Source organism: Saccostrea echinata, unplaced genomic scaffold, assembly GCF_033153115.1.
Source record: "Saccostrea echinata isolate AGI-Se365-2 ecotype Australia unplaced genomic scaffold, CSIRO_AGI_Sech_v1 ptg000002l, whole genome shotgun sequence".
In the NCBI taxonomy this organism is placed as follows: domain Eukaryota; kingdom Metazoa; phylum Mollusca; class Bivalvia; order Ostreida; family Ostreidae; genus Saccostrea; species Saccostrea echinata.
The window spans coordinates 13,608,428-13,629,759 of NW_026889751.1; positions in this window are offsets into that span (position 1 = coordinate 13,608,428).

A 21,332-nucleotide genomic window follows, 5' to 3' on the forward strand; every position below is an offset into this window, starting at 1 on the left:
AGGGTTGTGACCCTTAAACAAGAGGAAATAATTAGGAAAATAGAAACAAAAGTACTGGTTGTTAAAAAATCTTCTTCTCAAGAACCACTGGGCAGATTATCACCAAACTTACGCAAAAGAATGAGGATATGTTGTAGATTAAAATTTGCACAGGGATTTACCCTGGGGCAAAGGGCGTGGCCTCAAGGTCACTTCAAATTTGACCAAAAATTACATTTTATTAAAATGTTGATATTTTGCTTACTTTAAGGTCTAGGATCATTAAATCTTGTCAGTTGATGTATCTAAGGACCTCATATCATGTTGTCACAAAAGTAGGTCACAGTGACCTACCTTTTGAACTTTGCAGGCATTTGATTAAAAAGCATTTTAGAGGCATAATTTGGACATTTTAAGGCCTATAATCATAAAACTTTGTAAGTTAATGCGTCTTGGGTCCTCAAAAAATGTCAACTGAAAAGTAGGTCACCGTGTCCTACTTTTCAATTTATATGACTATAATTTTACTTTGTCAGTTGATGCATCTTTGGTCTTCTGAGTAGGTCGACTGAAAAGAAGGTCACTGTGACCTACTTTTGAAAATTTATGGCTTTAATAAAATATTTCGGGTACTAATTGGCTTAGAATCATCAAACTTTGTCAAATTTGTCAAGTTGATGCATCTTGGGTCCTTGGAGTATGACAACTGAAAAGTAGGTTAATTACCATGACCTACCTTTGAAATTTTATGGCTGTATTTAATATTTTCGGGTACTATTTGGCTTAGAATCATCAAAATTTGTCAGTTGATGCATCTTGGGTCCTCGGAGTAGGTCGACTGAAAAGTAGGTCACTGTGACCTACTTTTCAATTTATATGACTATAATTAAATATTTCGGGTACTAATTGGCTTAGAATCATCAAACTATGTCAGTTGATGCAACTTGGGTCCTCGGAGTAAGTCAACCGAAAAGTAGGTCACTGTCACCTACTTTTGAAAATTTAGGGCTTTAATTAAAAATTTCAGGAACTAATTGGCTTAGAATCATCAAACTTTGTCAATTGATGCATCTTGGGTCCGCAGAGTTAGTCGACTGAAAAGGAGGTCAATGTGACCTATTTTTGAAATTTTATGGCTTTATTTAAATATATCAGATACATTGGCTTAGAATCATCAAACTTTGTCAGTTGATGCATCTTGGGTCCTCAAAGTATGTCATCTGAAAAGTAGGTCACTGATACCTACTTTTGAAATTTTATGGTTATAATTTTAAAAATATTTAAGGTATTAATTAGCTTAGAATCATCAAACTTAGTTGATGCATCTTGGGTGCTCAGAGAATGACAAGTGATAAGTAGGTCACCATGACCAACTCTCAGGTACTAATTGGCCTAGAATCATCTTGGGTTCTCAGAGTGTTTCATCTAAAATGTAGGTCATGATGACCTACCTCTGGAATTTCAAGGGTGTATCTAAATATACAGGATACTTAGAGGCTTCAAATAGAAGTGTTAGGCTGTACAGTTTATCAGAAGAGCGATTCAAGGCCCTTGGGCCTCTTGTTACTATATACAAAGATTACTTATGACTTGAGGGTGTGTTATGATATCAACTCGGGATAATTTTTTTCAAGTTCTAGGTTACTTGCAGCATAAGATTTTATTTCTGTTTAGTTCACAACTCTTTAAAGGAAAAATATAGGAAAATATAAAGTTGATACACAATGTTTAAAAATATTAGAAGTTGATTCACAAAGTTTACCTATGACCAGAGGGTGTGATATAATCTTGAACCAAAGTCAGTTTGGCAAGTTCAAGGTCAATTTTAGAAGAATGTATAATTTCTGTCCTGGCTTATCTTAAAAATGGAGAAACATTGGAAGCTGTTTCTTGGCACAAAGATTTTTCTTCAGCTGAGGTTGTGTTAAGACCTTGACCTAAGGTTATTTAGACAAAATCAATGGCAGAAGAATCATCAAACTATGTATGTCATTAGAACTGGCCAGTCTTTGGACATTTGTGTGTACATGTTTCAAATAAATCTTGTTGATCTTTTTAGGTGACCTCGGTCATTCAGATGACCTAATGCTATCTGTTTTTGTCTTTCATTGTTTTTTGACAGTCTTTCATCAGTCATAAACTTTTGAAATTTTCAGCTTCCTCTCTGAAACCATGTAACCAATTTCAACCATAAACATCCATGGGCAAAGAGGAACAAAAAAATTTGAATTTCATGCCCCCCCCCCTTTTGGGGACCATGGGGGTGAGTGCAGTCTTTAAAAGTCTTCTTTACTCATGGACATCAAGCAGTCAAATTGTTGGCATGATTTTCATTAGCACTGAGTCCTCTACCAAAATTTTGAAATTCATGGTGACAGGGTCAGGGGTTCTGGTGTAGGTTTAGGGCATTATTAATCATAATATTGAAAATGCATAATTTTTTGAAAAAAAAATCATCTTCTCTCCTTTTGTATAGCAGACAAACTAAGTGCATGGTTATTATGGACAAGGGTGTCTCTTTCAAAATTTTGAATTCATGGCCTCTTGGTCAGGGGTTCTGGTGTTAGGATAGGTCTCTGTTGATTCTGTTTTGAAAATGCATTAATTCCTTGAAAAGCTTCTTTTCCTGGTATCTAGGAGGCAAACACAGCACAAAGTTGTAATGAGCAAAAGAGTTTTTACAGATTTGTTAAAGTCCTGACCATGGTGGTCAAGGGTTTTGGTGCTTGACAGGGTTCTATTGATTAGGTAGCAAAATTTGTACTACATTTTAAGGTATGTCACTCATGAGATGAGTTATATCAAGGATTTTTTGAGAAGTATATATTTAGGTAACTATATATATATATATTGCATGACTCAAAATTTCAAAGAAAATAGGGTGTCAGTGTGCATCTAACTGGCTATGGTACAATTAATTTGATCTTTTGCAACTTTAAGGTTAATTACTTTCACCTTTATCGTATTTTACCAAATGTAATCATGGCAGTAAATAGATTCTTATTTTATGAAAATACAGTACAAGCAACGCGGATCCCGTATTTCCCGCGCCCCGTCGCGGTATAAACACAACGCGGGATTTGGCCAGGTGAGACAGGTAAACCGCGTTCCCTCCGCGGGAAATTCATCACCTACCTGTCCCCGCCGCGGTTAAATCATCGATCAATTTGTATCGTAAACAAATGCGAGTTATCTCCCCGAACAGGAATTTTGCGAAATTCCCTCTTTAAAAAAAAAGACTTAAGATCCGCAGTGTATGTATATTTATGAAAGTATTTTTTTTTTTATTTTGCAGCAGTGAGATGAAAATAGTGAACATACTCAAAAAAAAAAAAAAAAAAAAGCAGAAGATTCTTCAAACGTTTGGTTTTTTTTAAAAATTATTATCTATATTTTAATTATATACATGTATCAATACTTAAACGACATCTTTTTTTTAAAATAGTATCAAGAAAACTATATATAAGCTGTGTCATTTGATTGATTGATTGATTGTATATTGTTTTACGTCCCATTCGAGAATTTTTCACTCATATAGAGACGTCACCATATACCGGTGAAGGGCTTCAAATTTTGACCTTTACTCGGCACTCAGGGCCATTGAGCAGTGAGGGATCTTTATCGTGCCAACGCCTGCCGTGACACGGGGCCTCGGTTTTTAAGGTCTCATCCGAAAGACCCACAACTTTCACTTCAAAGTGCCGAGCGCATGGCGAAGGAACAGTTGCTACCTATTTTTTATCGACTTAGGTCTGTCGCGGCCGAGATTCGAACTCACGACCTCCCGATCACGAAGCGAGCGCTCTACCGACTGAGCTACCGTGAACGGTCTGTGTCATTTGAGAATTTAACATGATAAACAATGTCGGAAATATAAGACATTAGTTCTAAAAACTCTTTTCAAATTACCTGTATATGCGAACTGCAATAATGTTACAAATAGTCAGTGTGAGTTCCGATTAACAGTTTTCAGCATTCTTATGAGGAAAAAATACATCTGTATGCTGTTTATGTTTTTGTATTTTTACCAAATTTTATAAGTCATTTAATTAATTTCACTTTATTGTATTAATGTGCAAGCATTTCTCAGAAATTGTCGAATGACCGGAAAGCTCCAATATTCGATGGTGAGAGTTTGCAGTGAGCTGGTGAGTGGGCGCGTGAACGTTATACAAGATATCAATGAAATATAACATAATTTTTCTTTTCCTAGATATTTACTTCTTTGGTAAACAGTGTTTTGTTTTTAATGTAATTATTTCTCCAATTACAGAAGATAGGATGTGCATGGTGATGAACTCCACAATACAATTAAAATGAAGGGGGGGGGGGGGGGGGATAACTAAATATAAGACGAAAACTTATTGTTCTCAATAATACACAGCAAAAAAATCAAATGCCAAGTTTACTTGAATATATTCTGTTTCTTTGTGTATTAAGTATTAGTCGCAATCATTTCCTGTGTATAGGGATTAGCAGACCAAGAGCAGGAAACGGCATGCCCTGAGGGTTTCACACCTGTCCTAGAGTACCTGGGGTAAATTTTTCTGAATGTGCAAGGCGTTGTCTAACCATACAACACACCAGTCCCTTCAATGTTTCATTATTTTTGTCATTTTCAAATGAAATTACAACCATGAAATTTACGCGAGTCGATATATACTTGCTATTTTCTTTTCTTTTTTCTTTTTTTAACCCTGAGGAAGAAGATCAATCATACTTTTAAAACAAATTAATAGAGTCTGAAAAAAATAAGATAAATCAAATTATTTTTTTACTATTTTCTGTAAATGCCGACGGGCTTGATATTTATGTTGCTGTTTATATATGTATATGTGCATGTATTATGTAAGTAGAATTAAAAAAAAAAAAAACGTTCAGAATTTTACGGCACGTGCTTCGTTTTTCCTTCAATCAGTTTATTGATCGATAAAACAAAATATTCATGATAAAATTTCAATGAAATGAATTTCTTCTGGATTTTTTTTTTCAGTTTCAAAATAGTCGTTTCTGTGAATAGATAGTATTATACTGTTGCCGATTAATCAATTAATTGACCAGTTGTGGACTTTGTCTAATTCTACGATCGAGTTTCTGCATGAAAAACACGGAAACAGTAACAGTGACAGACACTATTTTACTTACTAACTGCTTCCAGGGCATTTATTTATTAGATAGCCAATATTGCTTCACGATGTAAGATTACGCAATCTGTAGGTATTGCAGGTACCTCGTTGGAGTATTGGCCAGTTACACAGACACCTGAAAACTCGTAGTCTATCGCTCTAACACATTTTGTCTCTGAATATAAGAATTTTTTTGTGATTGGTTCAAATTATTTTAAGGCCCAAAATCAGCTGATAAAAGAGGGTTTTTTTGCGATTTGACGATGCGTGGATGAGCATGATGATGTTTAATTTCAAAAAGAAAGAAAATGGAAAAACTAGCTATAAAATTATCCTGAATATATAGGATGTAATGATTTTATTAACAATAACGAAAAAAAAAGATCATGTTGATATTACTTGTACAGTCTTACATGTACATGTTTAGCGCATAATAGCAGTTAATGGTGCAACATATATTCCTAAATGTACTCGTGTTTAATCATAATACTGTTTCCATTTCTATCATCATTTTTCATTTTAATATTTAAATATACAAAGGCATTTTTTTTATAAAGAAACCAAAGACTTATCTAATCTCGCAGAAAAATAAATGCATTAACTACATGTAGCTGAGAACGCAACTGCACGGGCTAATCGTGGACACTGCATTTTAATGCATTAAAAAACGATGGCATTTAAAAAATCTAATGCTACTGTTATAAGATGGATTATTTAGCAATTTCAAGATAATTTTTGTTGGAATTATTGATTTTAAATAAATATATAAGGTAAATGAGCTGACGATATTCCATCTAATTTTACCGCACGTACTAGCTATATATGTTTTTTTTAAATTATTTGAGAAATAACTAATTTTGAGTTACTATGGATAAAAAGCAAAGGAAATAAATAATTATTATACAATTTGATAACACTTAAAATTAAATCTAAAAATCATCCAATGGTATGGAGCGATATAATGTATGCCATGATCTTTAATAAATTACGCCCCTCCCCCCTTTTCCGTCGCGATTAAAAATCGAAAACACTTTACAGGTAACAACTCTAAGCTGAAGAAAAACGGTAGCTGGCCCCACCGCGGTGCAAACACGGTCGCAGGTAGCACTGCGATCGAAACCCGCGACGGTGTAACGCGGAAAGGATTAACACACCGCCGAGGGGACGTGGTCAAATACGGGTTCCGCGTTGCCTGTACTGTAGTTTAAGTAATACTTATTATTGAAAAAAAAAACCTGCAAATTAATGCACGTAAATTATTGTGTGACCTTTTTGCGTTTCAAAGAAAGTGTCTCCCATCAGCCATGTACCTCAAATCACTTGACACTAATGTAGTGTTTTTGGCAGCGTGATATATATACGAGTTTTATGATTTTGATAGTTTATTAATTAGCTGCAAATCTGCCATCTTTAGGAGCCTACATGTATTTGCACAGTTTCGAAGAAAGTGGCTCCCATCAGCCACGTACCTGAAATCACTTGACTCTAAACAATATCATTTTTGGGTATTAAAAATATAAATAGGCAATAAAATGTTTCCTTGTACCAAGTTTCTAATGACTTCAGTGCTGATTTGTTGAAAGTATCATGTAATGTAAAATAATGAAAGAAAAATTTGGGGCCAGTGATGTAAAGTTTGAGATATTGGTCATAATATGCGATTTTCAGGCGAAAAACAATGTAAATTTTATGATCAATATATCTTCATATTTTGCCAAAGTCTGTTGGGTGAATGTGTAAAATATGTTTTAAAAAATTTAATTGAAACATATATTAAATATTCCTAGTATATGCATACAAAAAAAATTTATCCGAGTAAAAATATGTAGCTAAAGTTCAAAGATAATAAAACAAACAAATGTGTAGATTTGAAGCATTTTCTTCTAAATATCCTTCCACCACAAAAAATAGTCCCCCATAAATCTTGTTATACCCCCCACAAATGAAGTTTAGGGGGGATATATTGGAATCACCATGTCCGTCTGTCTGTAGACAAGATTTTGTCCAGACCTTTTCTCGGAGACTATTGCATGGATTTGTCTGAAAATTTGTATACTTGAAGGTGTGACCTGTTATTTTCATCATGAATGGATAATTTTTCTGCATTTTACAGGTGTTTAATTCATTTTAATTACATGATTTTGTCTGGACCTGTTCTCAGAGACTATTGCATAGATTTGTCTGAAAATTTGTACACTCATTATTCATCATATAAAGGAATGCACCTGTTATTTTCATCATTATTGGGTAACTTTTCTGCATTTTACAGTTTTTTTTTTTTTTTCATTTTTATTGACTTAGACACTTTGGATTTATATTAGGGATGTCATTGAATATTTGAGTACTCAACTATTGTTCCATCATGCTGAATATCGACTAAAATTTTTTAAGTCAGTTATTCGTTAAAAATTTGCTACTTAATAGTAATCTTAAATTCAAGGTAAACAAATGGATCTGCGCAGTTTATTTATTAAGGTATCAGTGTTCAGTGTTCTTGTAAGTAAAACTCAGGGAAAGGCTTAACAGGTCTTCGTTAATTGTTCAAAGGAAATTTTTTGTTCGGCAAACATGCATTGGCATACTTTATAAGATGTCAGATCCAAATTGTAAAGTTTCAACCTGCAATTCCGTAAGATCTCGTATAATGCAACTATCAGTTAATGAAGAATGATTAAATGGCTGTTACATATTTGTAAATACAAATAAATTGGGGGACATTTATAAGCATAATTAATATCAATCATTTTAAAATTGTATTGATTGTTTTGCAAAGAACCTCATGATTAAAATTTATCGAATTGAGCTCTCTTTGTTTTTAGCTCACCTGAGCTGAAAGCTCAAGTGAGCTTTTCTGATCACCCGTTGTCCGTCGTCCGTCTGTCTGTCCGTCCATCCGTCTGTCCGTCCGTCTGTAAACTTTTCACCTTTTCAACTTCTTCTCAAGAACCACTGGGCCATTTTTAACCAAAATTGGTACAAAGTATCCTTGGGTAAAGGGGAGTTTAAATTGTTAAAATGAAGGGCCAAGCCCCCTTCAAAGGGGAGATAATCAAGAAAAGACAAAAATTGGGTGGGGTCATTAAAAAATCTTCTTCTCAAGAACCACTGGGCCAGAATAGCTGAAACTTATATGGAAGCATCCTGGGGTAGTGTAGATTCTAAATTGTTCAAATCATGACCCCCGGGGGTAGGGCGGGGCCACAATAGGGAATCCAAGTTTTACATTGAAATATGTAGTAAAAATCTTTAAAAATCTTCTTCTCAAGAGCCACTCGGCCAGAAAAGCTGAAACTTATGTGGAAGCATTCTGGGGTAGTGTAGATTCTAAATTGTTCAAATCATGACCCCCAGGGGTAGGGCGGGGCCAGAATAGGGAATCCAAGTTTTACATTGAAACATGTAGAAAAAATCTTTAAAAATCTTCTTCTCAAGAACCACTGGGCCAGAAAAACTGAAACTTATGTGGAAGCATTCTGGGGTAGTGTAGATTCTAAATTGTTCAAATCATGACCCCCAGGGGTAGGGCAGGGCCAGAATAGGGAATCCAAGTTTTACATTGAAACATGTAGAAAAAATGTTTAAAAATCTTCTTCTCAAGAACCACTGGGCCGGAAAAACTGAAACTTATGTTGAAGCATTCTGGGGTACTGTAGATTCTAATTGTTCAAATCATAACCCTTGGGGTAGGGCGGGGCCACAATAAGTACTACAAGGGGGTGGGATTAGGTGAAAAACAGTAAGGCCAAAGTTACTCAGGTGAGCATTGTGGCCCATGGGCCTCTTGTTATAAGAATTACACTTTAATTGTTTCAAAATCACGGGTCACTTAAAGACACATTCAAATGGCTTCAGGTAAGAAATCAATAATGGGTACATGTACTAGCAGCATGAAAAGAAAGGATAAATGTGAGCGTTTGATATTCTGTATATAGATAAAATGTGCAGTAAATATTATATTTGAAATCAAATACATTAAATACATATATTTATTACTACGTAAATGTTAACGATTCAATAATTTGCTGTATAATGGTGATAGCATAGATTAAATATTGTACAGGCTTGCAGTCTGTTAAAGACAAATAGGAAAAATTACATAAAAATTAATTTAAATTTCAATGATTACTCGACTATCGTTCGACTAAAGCCTCCGACTATTCGACTAAGCAGTCCGAGTAAAATTGACATCCCTAATTTATATAGGTTTGAGGCATACAATCTAGAACCGCCAGTTGGTACACTCTGTACAAAAATGTGAACTGCAGCTTAAAACTACTCATTAAAACTAATCAAAGTACTGAAAGTACTACTATGAGTTGATGGTATTGATTATATAATGTTTAAATGAGTTGAGGTCCATATTTATGTTCCCCAAACGAAGTTTGGGAACATATTGTTTTTACTCTGTTTCTTATTATTATTATTATTTTCTACTTTCTTCTCCAGTACTTTTTTGTCCAGGAGTGTTCTCACAGTGTAGTACAATGTTCAATTTGTGAATTTTCTTTAAAAAACTGTTTTCAAAATACTTTTTATTATACAAAACTTTTATTTATTTATATATCGAAACTTTGTTTGCACGACATGTCACTTTTGTTGACCGCATGTTCCTAACACTATTTTCTCTCGTGGATAGACACAAATTCTAGTAAAATGAATAATAAATATTTATGTTTATAAACACTTCAAAGCGTATCAGGAAACATATTCTTGTTCTTCAGATTATGAAAATTGTTAATAAACCAATATTATATAAGAACCCGTACGGAAAATATTCAAATGAAAATGTGATTAGTTTCGATACACTGGGGAATCCCTTACAAGTCACATAACATGAGTTGATACCATCAACTCGTAAAAATAAAATCACCAAGTATTAAAAAAAAGTTTTTTGATAGATAGTCCCTACAAATCCAAGAGTCATGCAGTATATACCCTTATTAAAAAATGTCCCATCAAGATTACACAGTTCTTTTTTTTTTCATTATATAAAGTATTAAGTGATTTGGCACCTTCTCTGAAAAACCCAGCGGGGGGTATTTGTCCCTTTTGGACAGTTCTAGTTTCTTTACAATTTTGTGAGCAGTTTTTAAATTGAATAATTTGCATATGTCATAAAAATTGAATTGTAATAAATAATTTTGAAGTTAGAGGTTCTGACCAAACTTTTCTCAAAAGCTGATGAGTGACATATATATATTACCTTAAGAGAAGTTATTCATGTACGATAATCACAGTAAATAATGTAACCCAGAGAGCAGTTGAATAAAAGAATTACAGTATACAAGAATTTTTTTAATGTTCAATACAAAAAGTGAAAAGTACTTTGATAGTCAGGAAGACTTGTAAAAAACAGATAATTGAAAATCAGATAAAAACAACATGTTTGCATGCTCATTAAATGTTATTCAAAAACCAAGAAAAGCTCAAGTTTTAGGTTTTATGATGGATTTACTGGTGCATATACTATTGAATTCTCCATTTTGGTGGTAGTGACCAATGAGACTGTGGTTGACTGGCACATACTAGCACAAGTAAATGTAGATCTACTTTCTGAGTTGTTGCTGAGTTCAAGACTAACTATTTTGTTGACCCCTGACCATCCTATTTATCTTGTTTTTGGGCAACATATCTTCATCTATCGGTTTCTTTTGTTATATTACATACTTCTATGGATCTTTAACAGGGTTGTATTATACTCATATGACCGTTGAGGACCTTGGGCCTGATATTAAATTATGTCTTGAGATGTCGTTTGATTATTTTAATTTACCATCTTTAGTGTTTACTTTTGCTGTTATGAAAGTAAACAAAATTCAACTTTCATGTCCCAAAAAAAGAGTGTAGAGTTTAGTGTTTGTTGATTTTTTAAAAAAATGTTCTCTTTAGTTTTTGATCAATTTTGTGTGTTATGGTTTGTTTATCATGTGAAATTTAATGGATGTAGTCATTGCACAATATTTTCATGCACTAAGAAATCCAACAGTTAATTTTGAATTGTGTTTTGAGATATTTACATACATGTTGGTGCTTTAAAATTAATTACATTGTTAATTGTTTCTATTTGTTCTTGTCATAAAATGTGTACATAAATGTTTTTTTTTTTTTTTTGGACATGTATTTTGAGGCCAACAAGTATTCTAGAGAAGTATGAAGTAAAAGTAACCACATCAAAGCAACATTGAGATGGGTTGTATTTGTGATAATATAAAGTTGAAAGAAGTCTTAATTCTTGCGATCTCTGAAAAAAATTAAAAGATTAAAATAGTTTTAAAAAACTGTTGGGAAAAAGATATTTTTCAAAGTTTCAAATGATAAATTATATATATATATATATATATATATATATATATATATATATATATATATATATATTAGGGATGTCAATTTTGTTAATAATTCATATTCGAATATTCGATGAAAGTATTCGAATATATTCGAATATTCGGTAAAATAGATATAATCTGGTTTATTTTAAATGTGCATCATCATACTCTCATGACAGGTTTTGCGTCGGTTTTTGGAAGTAAAGCTGGATGTAGAGCTTTGAAGGTGTATACTAAGGAATTCTACATTTGAGATTTGTCAGTGTTTGAAATAATTAATTGATTTTAGCGTATACAACCGAAATATAATTTTAACAAAGAATATTAATACAAGCTCAAACTGACGAACCAGTCGTCTAACCAGGGGCAAGATTGTCGCTAACTCTTCAGATTTGAATACATGTAATTAATTACAATTACCTGCCTAATAAGAGATATTTACTCTTTGATACAATGTTTTGAAAATATAAACAAACACTTCCATAGACTATTTTTATAGGTCATTAGCATTCCGATAATGATTTTAAAATTTAGGGATATATTCAACCCAAGATAATCAATTAATTGATGCATAATTGAACCCTTAAAGATATAACAGACTGATTCTATCATAGATTAAAAAAATTTATTTTCACAAGTATACTCTTCATGTCTCTTAAAGGACCGGTACACACGGTAAGGCTGCCTTATAAGTCTAAAACTTTACCTTTTTGCAGGCCGTACGGCTTTCATGTCCACACGCAAAGGCAAGACTTACAATATTATAAACAACATTTCCATATATTCCACGTTTTTTTTCAATCTTTAACAGTGCATTCATTCATTAAAGTAGAAGACGATATTACTAGGGCGCTGTAATAATTTTACTAACCAATGCTTCTTAAAAGAGGAAGAGATTAACAGTGTATTTGTGGATACATTCATAAACCTTTTTGAAAAGACTTTTTGTTTACTTCAATTTACCCACCTGTATGGTTTGATAAAAATAGATTGACACTTGGGTGAATGTTTTCATTGGCTGAGAAGAAAAGGTCAGCTAAGTCTTGTATTAAGAGATAGAGCAGTGCTCTATTCATAAGTCAGACTTGTAAGGCTCGAAAAACCATGTATTAAGGGTGTACACACGGTAAGGCTAGAACTTAAGTTCCATGACTTACAAGGCAAGCTTTACCGTGTGTACCGGCCCTAGACATGCTAAGAAGAGTTTCATTTCCTAGATTCGATCATATCAAGCTATTGAAAGTACTCTTTGCATTATACCTTAATAATTCTTGTTTATTTTTACCTTACTCGAATCAAAATAATTTAGAAAATCTATTAGTAAGATAAGAAAGTGTGAAAGAAGTATGAAAGAAATCAGGTGATCGAAAATGCTCGCTAGTTATAAAAAAAAATAACGGGGATAATTCCGCACTCTTTTTTGAGAAATCTGAAAAACACCGAATATTCGAATCTTAAATTCATGTTCGAATATTAACGCATCGAATGAATATTCGAATGTTCGAATATTCGTTGACATCCCTAATATATATAGTTTGCCAATTAACCAGCTTTTATTAAAAAAAAAATTGACTATAAAAGATGAAAGGAATAATAATTAAAATCCTGGCATGATTGTGATTTATGTTGATCAGTTTTTTTTTACAACAGTTGAGATTTCTTTATACATGAATTTTATCTTTGTTGGACATAGATTTATTTAACTAAAGATGATTTATTTTTAAAGTGATAGAAAACAAGTTTTAGAGTGAAAGAGTTTTTCTTTTGTAACTCTCTTCTATAGTTTAGATTGTTTTGTTTTAGACAGAAGCAGTTTGTAAATTATTAGTTCACTTTGCTACTTAATTCCCACCATACAATTGTACTTCTAAAAGGTAATTGCCATGATGTCCAGTTTTTGTGGTATTTGGAATAATTCAGTATTGAAACAACAACAACAAAAAGAAGTAAAATTGAAATAAAATATTTAAATTCCTTTTCATCATTGCACCTCATTTAACTTAATCACGAAGATTTAGGTGTAACTGGATCAAATGACAAAAATTTCAAGCTGCAGAATTTTTATTAAATAGAAATTTTTTTGCCCTAGGAAAATTGTTGTATTGAGATATATCATTTTTAATAGTCAGTTGCATTTTAAGCTGGTCTGAGCTAAAGGCTCAAGTGAATTTACTGATCAAAGGGTGTCCAGCATTCACCTGTTGTTTGTAGTCCATTATCTATTTGTTAACTTTTCACATTTTCAATTTCTTCTCCAGAAACACGGCAAAATTCAAACGAAGTTTCCATAAAGCATCCTTGGGTGAGGGGATTAAAGTTTGTTCAGATGAAGGACCATGCCCTTTTTCAAGGGGGGGAGGGGGAGGGGGAATTATAAGATAAGAAATGGTGAAAATTGGGTGGGGTCATTTAAAAATCTTCTCAAGGACCACTGGACCAGAGAGGATGAAACTTGCATGTAGGTGAAAGCTTACTGACAAAGTATAGATTTAAATTTGTTCAAATCAAGGACACCGTAGGTAGGGTGAGACCACAATTGAGGATCAAAGTTTTACATGTGAATAATTAGAAAAAATGTTTTTCTTTAAATCTCCTCAAGAGCAGCAAATGCATGGTTAGTCATATTTATATGGAATCATCATCTGGTAGTGTAGTTTATGGCTTGTTCAAATCATGGCCCGTGGAGGGTAGGACAGGGCTACAATAGATTCAAAGTTTTATATGGAAATACATATGGAAAAATGTGTAAAATCTTTTCAGAAATAGCTGGACTATGATTAATGATATCATCAGGAGTAAAGATTCAGTTTTATTCAAATCATAGTCCCCAGGGATAAGGCAGGGCTACAATAGGAAATCAGTTTTATATGGGAATATATATGAAAATATGTCAAAACAGCAGAGCTGTTTAATGATACTGTTAAATTAATGATACTGTTATGCAAGCATCATCAAGTATTGCAGATTCAGTTTTGTTTAAACCATGGCCCCTGGGGTAGGATGGGTCCACATTAGGGGATCTAAGTTTTGCATGGGATTATAAAGGGAAAAAATGTTTTTAAAAAAATCTTGTCAAGGACAGCAAGGCAATGATTAGTCTTATCTGTTTGCAAGTATCTGTAAGTAGTGCAGACCCAGATTTTTTTTCTTTTCAAAATTTTTTGAAAAACAGCATGGTAAAGATAACTCAGGTGAGCATTGTGGCCCATGAGCCTGTTGTTCTTTGGCACACAGCAAACAATGGTGCTCAGATTCAACTTATATTAAGGCAGTTCTCGAAACCAATAAAAATTGTAATTGGACACCTCAAATACACAGGTCTTAACACAAAAATTGTTTGACACTAAAAATGTTTATTGATGGGTTATCCAAGATGGTTATATAAGATAAAAAAAAAAAAAAAGGTGGGTGATATTTCTTTCTTATCATCTTACCATAAGATTGAGCATAATTCATGCCTTCCAAAATTGTACACCAATATCAATCTTATTCATAGCATTCCTTAAAATTTTCAATTCCTTTCAAATTCTTTAGATAACACTCTTTGAAATTAGAATTCTGATATTTGATGTGTAGTTTAGATGAATTTTATTGCAACTTACAATTCGTTTTTGTTGTTAAAAATTTGATTTCATTTTTTGAGTTGGCTCGCGGAGCGAGCTGAATCCTTGTCATCATAGCTGTAAAAATTATCACTCATTCATCAAGGTGATTCATATGCCAAAGATGATAGTTCTAGCAAAATTGATTTTGTTTGAGTGATTGCATAAAGGGTATAAATTTAATATTGTAACATTATTTATGTCTTTATGCTTTTATAAAGAAAAATTCAATTAAATATCTGTACAATGTACAATTACTGCGTATGAATATATGTGCAAGCATGTTGGGCAGATCTAATCTTCCCATCTGAAGTTTATTTATCATTGACCTAGATTACTCCTTAACATGCTCTCATTTACTGTAGCTAGTGTGCTTGAAAAATCTATTTTTAGAGTCCAGGTTTGCAGTGTGAACCATTGACCTAATTACTCCATAACAATGACCACTGCAGTTAATGTGCTTAAATTAATTTTTAGAATCCAGACATGTAGTGTTGCTTTACACAATAATGTCAGATAAACAGGCCAACAATGTAAAATTTTCTAACATAATCATGGTGATGTTATTTACAGGTACTTGGGTCTTGGTTTATAAATATGCATCTTTTTCAAATATTAGATTATTAGTTACTTAACTTAAACATAATCATAATGCTTAAAGTAAAATTGTGTGAATACATTCATATAGTTAGGCGGATCTTTAAAAAATTTAACCATAGATGTCTAATTTTTTGTTTTCCATTACTGTAGGTTGTTTCTTAGAGATTGTAGCTTATGTTTATATGTTAAAAAAAAATTTCACTGTTACTTTTTCTCCCTTTTTTAACATGATTTTCCCTCCCCCTTTTTTCACTTTATTGTAGTTTTTTGTTTCTTAATGGAACACTGAGATCTATTTAGAGTTATGATAATTATAATTTAAAAATTCTGAAGTGAAGTTTTTTAATAATTCAGTTGACTTAAAAAGGTAGGGGATAAACCCTTAACCTTTATTTACTTTTGGAGGTATGGGATATATTGAGACCCTTTCAAATTTAAGCAGATGTATTCAGATCCCTATTCAAAATGTTGAAATTTTTGTCACATTATGTAATCTTATTTGTGTATTTACAAACCCAGACTTTAGATAAATTACAAAAATACCATGTGAGATGGCATTGAAGCCCTTAATTTTTTAATTGAACATACATATTCAATCTCTGTAGATGCAATATAAACTGAATATAAGGTGTGGTGTCCAGTTGTATGAAAAAGCTCATTTAATTCTGATAAATTAAATTTCAAAATAATATAAATACTTACGAAAAAGCTATGTCAGTTCAATGTTTTAATTTTGAAATCTTTTAAAGTTTATTTTAAAAAATGTAATTTTGTTATTTTTTGTTATTTTTTAACCTCTACTGGACACAAAATTATTTTGCTTTATCCATTATTTCTTTATATCAGCTAGATCTTCAGTTTGTTTTATCCATTTAATTTTGGAAGGAATTGTTAAAAATTTTGTCAGGGATCCCCAAAAATTTTCAATTGTTATATTCATTTTGCTATATCCGAGTTTTACTATACATGTATTTATATTTTTGTTCAAATTGCAGTTTGAATCTTTTATTTTCAATATGATGGTATGTTTCTGTATTGATGTGTAATTGTAATAATTATCTTACTAATTTTTTTTATTTGAGTGTGATTTGAGAAATGTGTACATGTATTTTTCCATGCATAGTGATGTGCCATGTAAAAATCAATTTAGTCATGTAAAAAAAAATATCAATATTGGCGAATGAATATTGATATTTTTTTGGTGAATAACAAACCATATTCACCATCGAAAGAGTCCATAATTGTTTTATTATATAGTCAAGATATGAATGAATAAGACATTGAAGACTGCATGACGATTCCATTTAATTGTTTTATTATATAGTCAAGATATGAATGAATAAGACATTGAAGACTGCATGACGATTCCATTTTCATTAATGAACTTCTGTCTTTGAAAAATTAAAAAAAAAAACTGTCCAGATTACAACTTATAACTTCCATGTCTTCCTTTCTCTGCTTTTTAAGACATCGAAATGTCTGGAAAATAATCCTGCGATAGACTTGCCTGGCAATTTTCCTGTCAAATATACAGGTGGCTCCGGCCGTTGAAACAATTGTTTTCAATGTTGTTTGAGGCATTGATTGTGACATCACAATGCCCTTGCAAGCGCACTGACCCTCCAGTGAAAACGGCTTAAGGTAGGTTAGTCTGGTCCGATTTATAGAAAAAAATACTTCTAACGGCAAATAATTATTATTTGGTCCAGCATAGTTTTTTAACCTATTTCCAGTATGCTGAATCCGAAAAAATATGCTGGCCGTCATGAAAATGGCATTAAAAATTTCAAAATGGCGGGCATCCAATTTTTCTAAATTTATTAATGTATTTCAAATAGGAGAAAGAATGTATGAATATCTCACTGAGTGTAATGCAACTATAAAATGATAAAAGAATGCTAATATTATTACTTTAATTCAGAAAATTTTAATTCGAATTTTTTCTGATTTATTTGTCTGTTGTTTCTATATCCTGCTTTGTTCAGGATTTTACATTTGCAAATATCCATACACTGCAGATTGGGTTTTTTCCTCTGCATCTCACTATTCTACAACTGAATGATGGTACAGCTGTAAGTTATAATTTGAATTTCGGAAAAATCTCTGCAATGGCTCGTTCATAAGTTTGCAGCAAACAACCAAGAACATCCATTCCATCTCATTGGACTTAGTAATGTGAGATTACCACTACATCTGACCATCTTTATATCACGTACTGCCTGGAATTGTGCTCGCTTTACATGCATATAAAAAGAATGGGAAGCGTAATTCCTAAATTATTTTCGATGCACGTTAGTGGACACTTGTTACGCAACTTAAAGACGATTGGGGGGGGGGGGGGGGGGTTATTAGTTAATTTTCCTTCTCATCAACCTTCTATTGATATGTACTACAATGAGTGAATTGTATTAAATATATTTTTCTGAAGCTCTGGAAAAGACAGATTTATCGCCGAAACAATTTAAAAGGAATAATTGCATGCTTTCGAAAGGTTCCTACCGTTCATGGTAGCTCAGTCGGAAGAGCGCTCGCTCCGTGATCGGGAGGTCGTGAGTTCGAATCTCGGCCGCGACAGACCTAAGTCAATAAAAAAAATGGGTAGCAACTGTTCCTTCGCCATGCGCTCGGCACTTTGAAGTGAAAGTTGCGGGTCCTTCGGATGAGACCTTAAAAACCGAGGCCCCGTGCCAAGGCAGGTTGGCACGATAAAGATCCCTCACTGCTCAATGGCCCTGAGTGCCGAGTAAAGGTCAAAATTTGAAGCCCTTCACCGGTATATGGTGACGTCTCTACATGAGTGAAAAATTCTCGAATGGGACGTAAAACAGCATACAATCAATCAATCAATCGAAAGGTTCCACTCGCATTCTACAGGTGTCTATTTCTGGGAAGAATGAGCAATGACACGTCCATATGTGATATGCTAGTATGAGAATAGCTAAAGGTGCAAGAGGGCACTCAAGAATAGTACTAGAGCACTGCTTGAAGAACTACAGACTGCTTCTTTACTTAGCGCAGAATGCTTTAACCAATATCATTCTCGCATTTCACTCAATCTTCAACCATCCACTCACCCCTTCCCCCTCCTTCCCTCCCACATACATAGCGAGCAGTAACAATGTTTTTCATAATGGGTGGTGGGAGGAGACAGGGTAATACATAGCAAAGTTAATAGGAAGAGGAATTTCTCTTGGTATCCCTTTGTTCTGAGTGTTGCTTATTATATTGATTAGTCCATTTAATGATCAAACAAAAAATAATACTAGAAAAGTTTCATTTTCTTTTTCTGGAAATAGTTAAAACAAACTCGACTTGTTTTTCTCATATTTGACCGTGTTCCAAGGCTCTGATCGAACCCCTGTCCACCTAAAATCACTGCTGAATAGTTGTCATTTTCAACTCGCACTTCCACTTCAACATCCCTCAGCACACCATCAAATATAACTGAAGAAACCCTTCAAAGTTCAAACCCTTTGCACTAGCTTTTGAAATTAGCACTTGTAAGAGCTTAGTATTTCCCCCAACATATCCTCTTTTCCAGCTTTAAATGCTATATGTTCAGCCAGTATTCGGAATTTTGGTCTTCTCAACAGCTCAAGGAACAACACATTTATGTTCAAATGTTTGTTTTCCAAAACCTTATGCAAAATGGAAAAAAAAATCTCTGATAAGACAGGTAGCTTTCTCTTTTGTGACCATATAGATTTGTTGTCTTTTTGGGTAGAAAGGTCATTCCATTAGCAAGAAAATTCTCAAACTTTATCATCTGGAATCACGATGTGATTTGTTGTATACTATAATTGTGCGATCTAAGAGCACCTGCAGATTCCTTGTAATTTCTATCACGTACAAGCTTTCGTACCAATAGGCCGAAGCCATTCTTGACTTTGATCTAGTCAACACTTCTCTTGACAACAAAATTTTCTTGAACACTCCAAGAACTTTACAAGGCAACTTGATCCACACTACTTTGTTAGGATAGTGTATGGTTGTATCAAGAATCGAGGGGGGGGGGGATTACACACAAACATTTTCCTCTCCGATTTTGTAAATTTCAAAACAATGGGCACTGAATTCCATCTGAGTATGACAAAAAAGTATGTTTGGATTATCGATTTTGATTTTGAACATATACAATATTCCTTTAAAAAAAGGAATTTTGCAGTCGATTAAATTTAAATCTGCAAGATTATCCGTTCACAACATTAAATATTTGTGAACACAGTTGATTTTTGTTGGCTATGAATAACAAAATGCAAATGCAGGGACGCAGAATCAGAGCTAGACAATCAAGAATATTTATGGTTTACATATATTATACTGGTTTTGATAATTCTTAATAAATATGTTGATATATGGTATATTTTATTCAAATTTATATGATTTAATAATTCCTATAGCTGTCTGATTGGTTGTGGTCCATCATTTTAAAAATCATATACTAAGTTATGGTGCACTAGACCTTCCACATGAACATAACAATTATTTTTTTCTACACTGAATGGACTAAAAGTAGATCAAAAATTTCCAACAACTGAGATAATTTAGCAACCCTCGAACTACAATGTTCACTCGCCTTTGGGCTCGGGGAATACTGCTCATGGGGTAGCATAATTGTCATATTGTCCTCCAAACAGCAATTATTGTGTGATATTATTAACTTTTTATATTAAAAAGCATGGTTAGATAGGTAATAGATAAAAGTCCTTCGTAGATGTAGTCAAAAGCGTATCTTAATAATAGAAGTAATAAAACAAAGACCAGTATCATAAAAATTATAAGTCATTAACAACAATATCCTCAAAGTTTTATTGAATATTTAAACATTATTTTATTAATTTAAAAATGCTAACTGTAATAAATTTCCTTTTATTTTCTGCAAAACGACTCAGAATTAAGCAGTTTGAGTATTTTATGTAATTCTAGCGTTCGCCATTTTGAGCTAATCAACACAACTTTCAAATTTAAACGACTAAATTTTCCGAATTGAAGTGATAATATTAGTATTCTATTATCATTTTCATAATTGCATTACGCTCAATAAGATATTAACACATCCATTCTCCTATTTGAACGACATTAAGGAATAATTAGAAAAAAAATGGATATCCACCATTTTGAATCACCATTTTGACTTATAAATTACAGTTGCACCATCATTCAGTTGTAGAATAGTGAGATGCAAAGGAAAAAATACCAATCTGCAGTGTATGGATATTTGCAAATGTAAAATCCTGAAAAAAAAGCGCTTTAGAATATAGAAACAATAACAAATAAATCAGAGAAAATTCGAATTAAGTGTAGAAACGACTAAATTTTCTGAATTTAAGTAATAATGTTAGCATTCTTTTATCATTTTATAGTTGCATTACACTCAGTGAGATATTCATACATTCTTTCTCCTATTTGAAAGACATTAAGAGAAAATTAGAAAAATTGGATGTCCGCCATTTTGAATCGCCATTTTGACCTTTTTAACGCCATTCTCATGAAGGCCAGCATATTTTTTCGGATTCAGCATACTCGAAATAGGTTAAAAAACTATGCTAGACCAAATAATAATTATTTGCCGTTAAAACTTATTTCTAGCCTTCTTTCTTAAAAATCAGGACTAGACTAGTATGCAAGGTGATCAATTAACCCTTTCACGATAACTGCGGTACTTATCTTTTGCAGGGCAAAATAACAATATTTGGCGA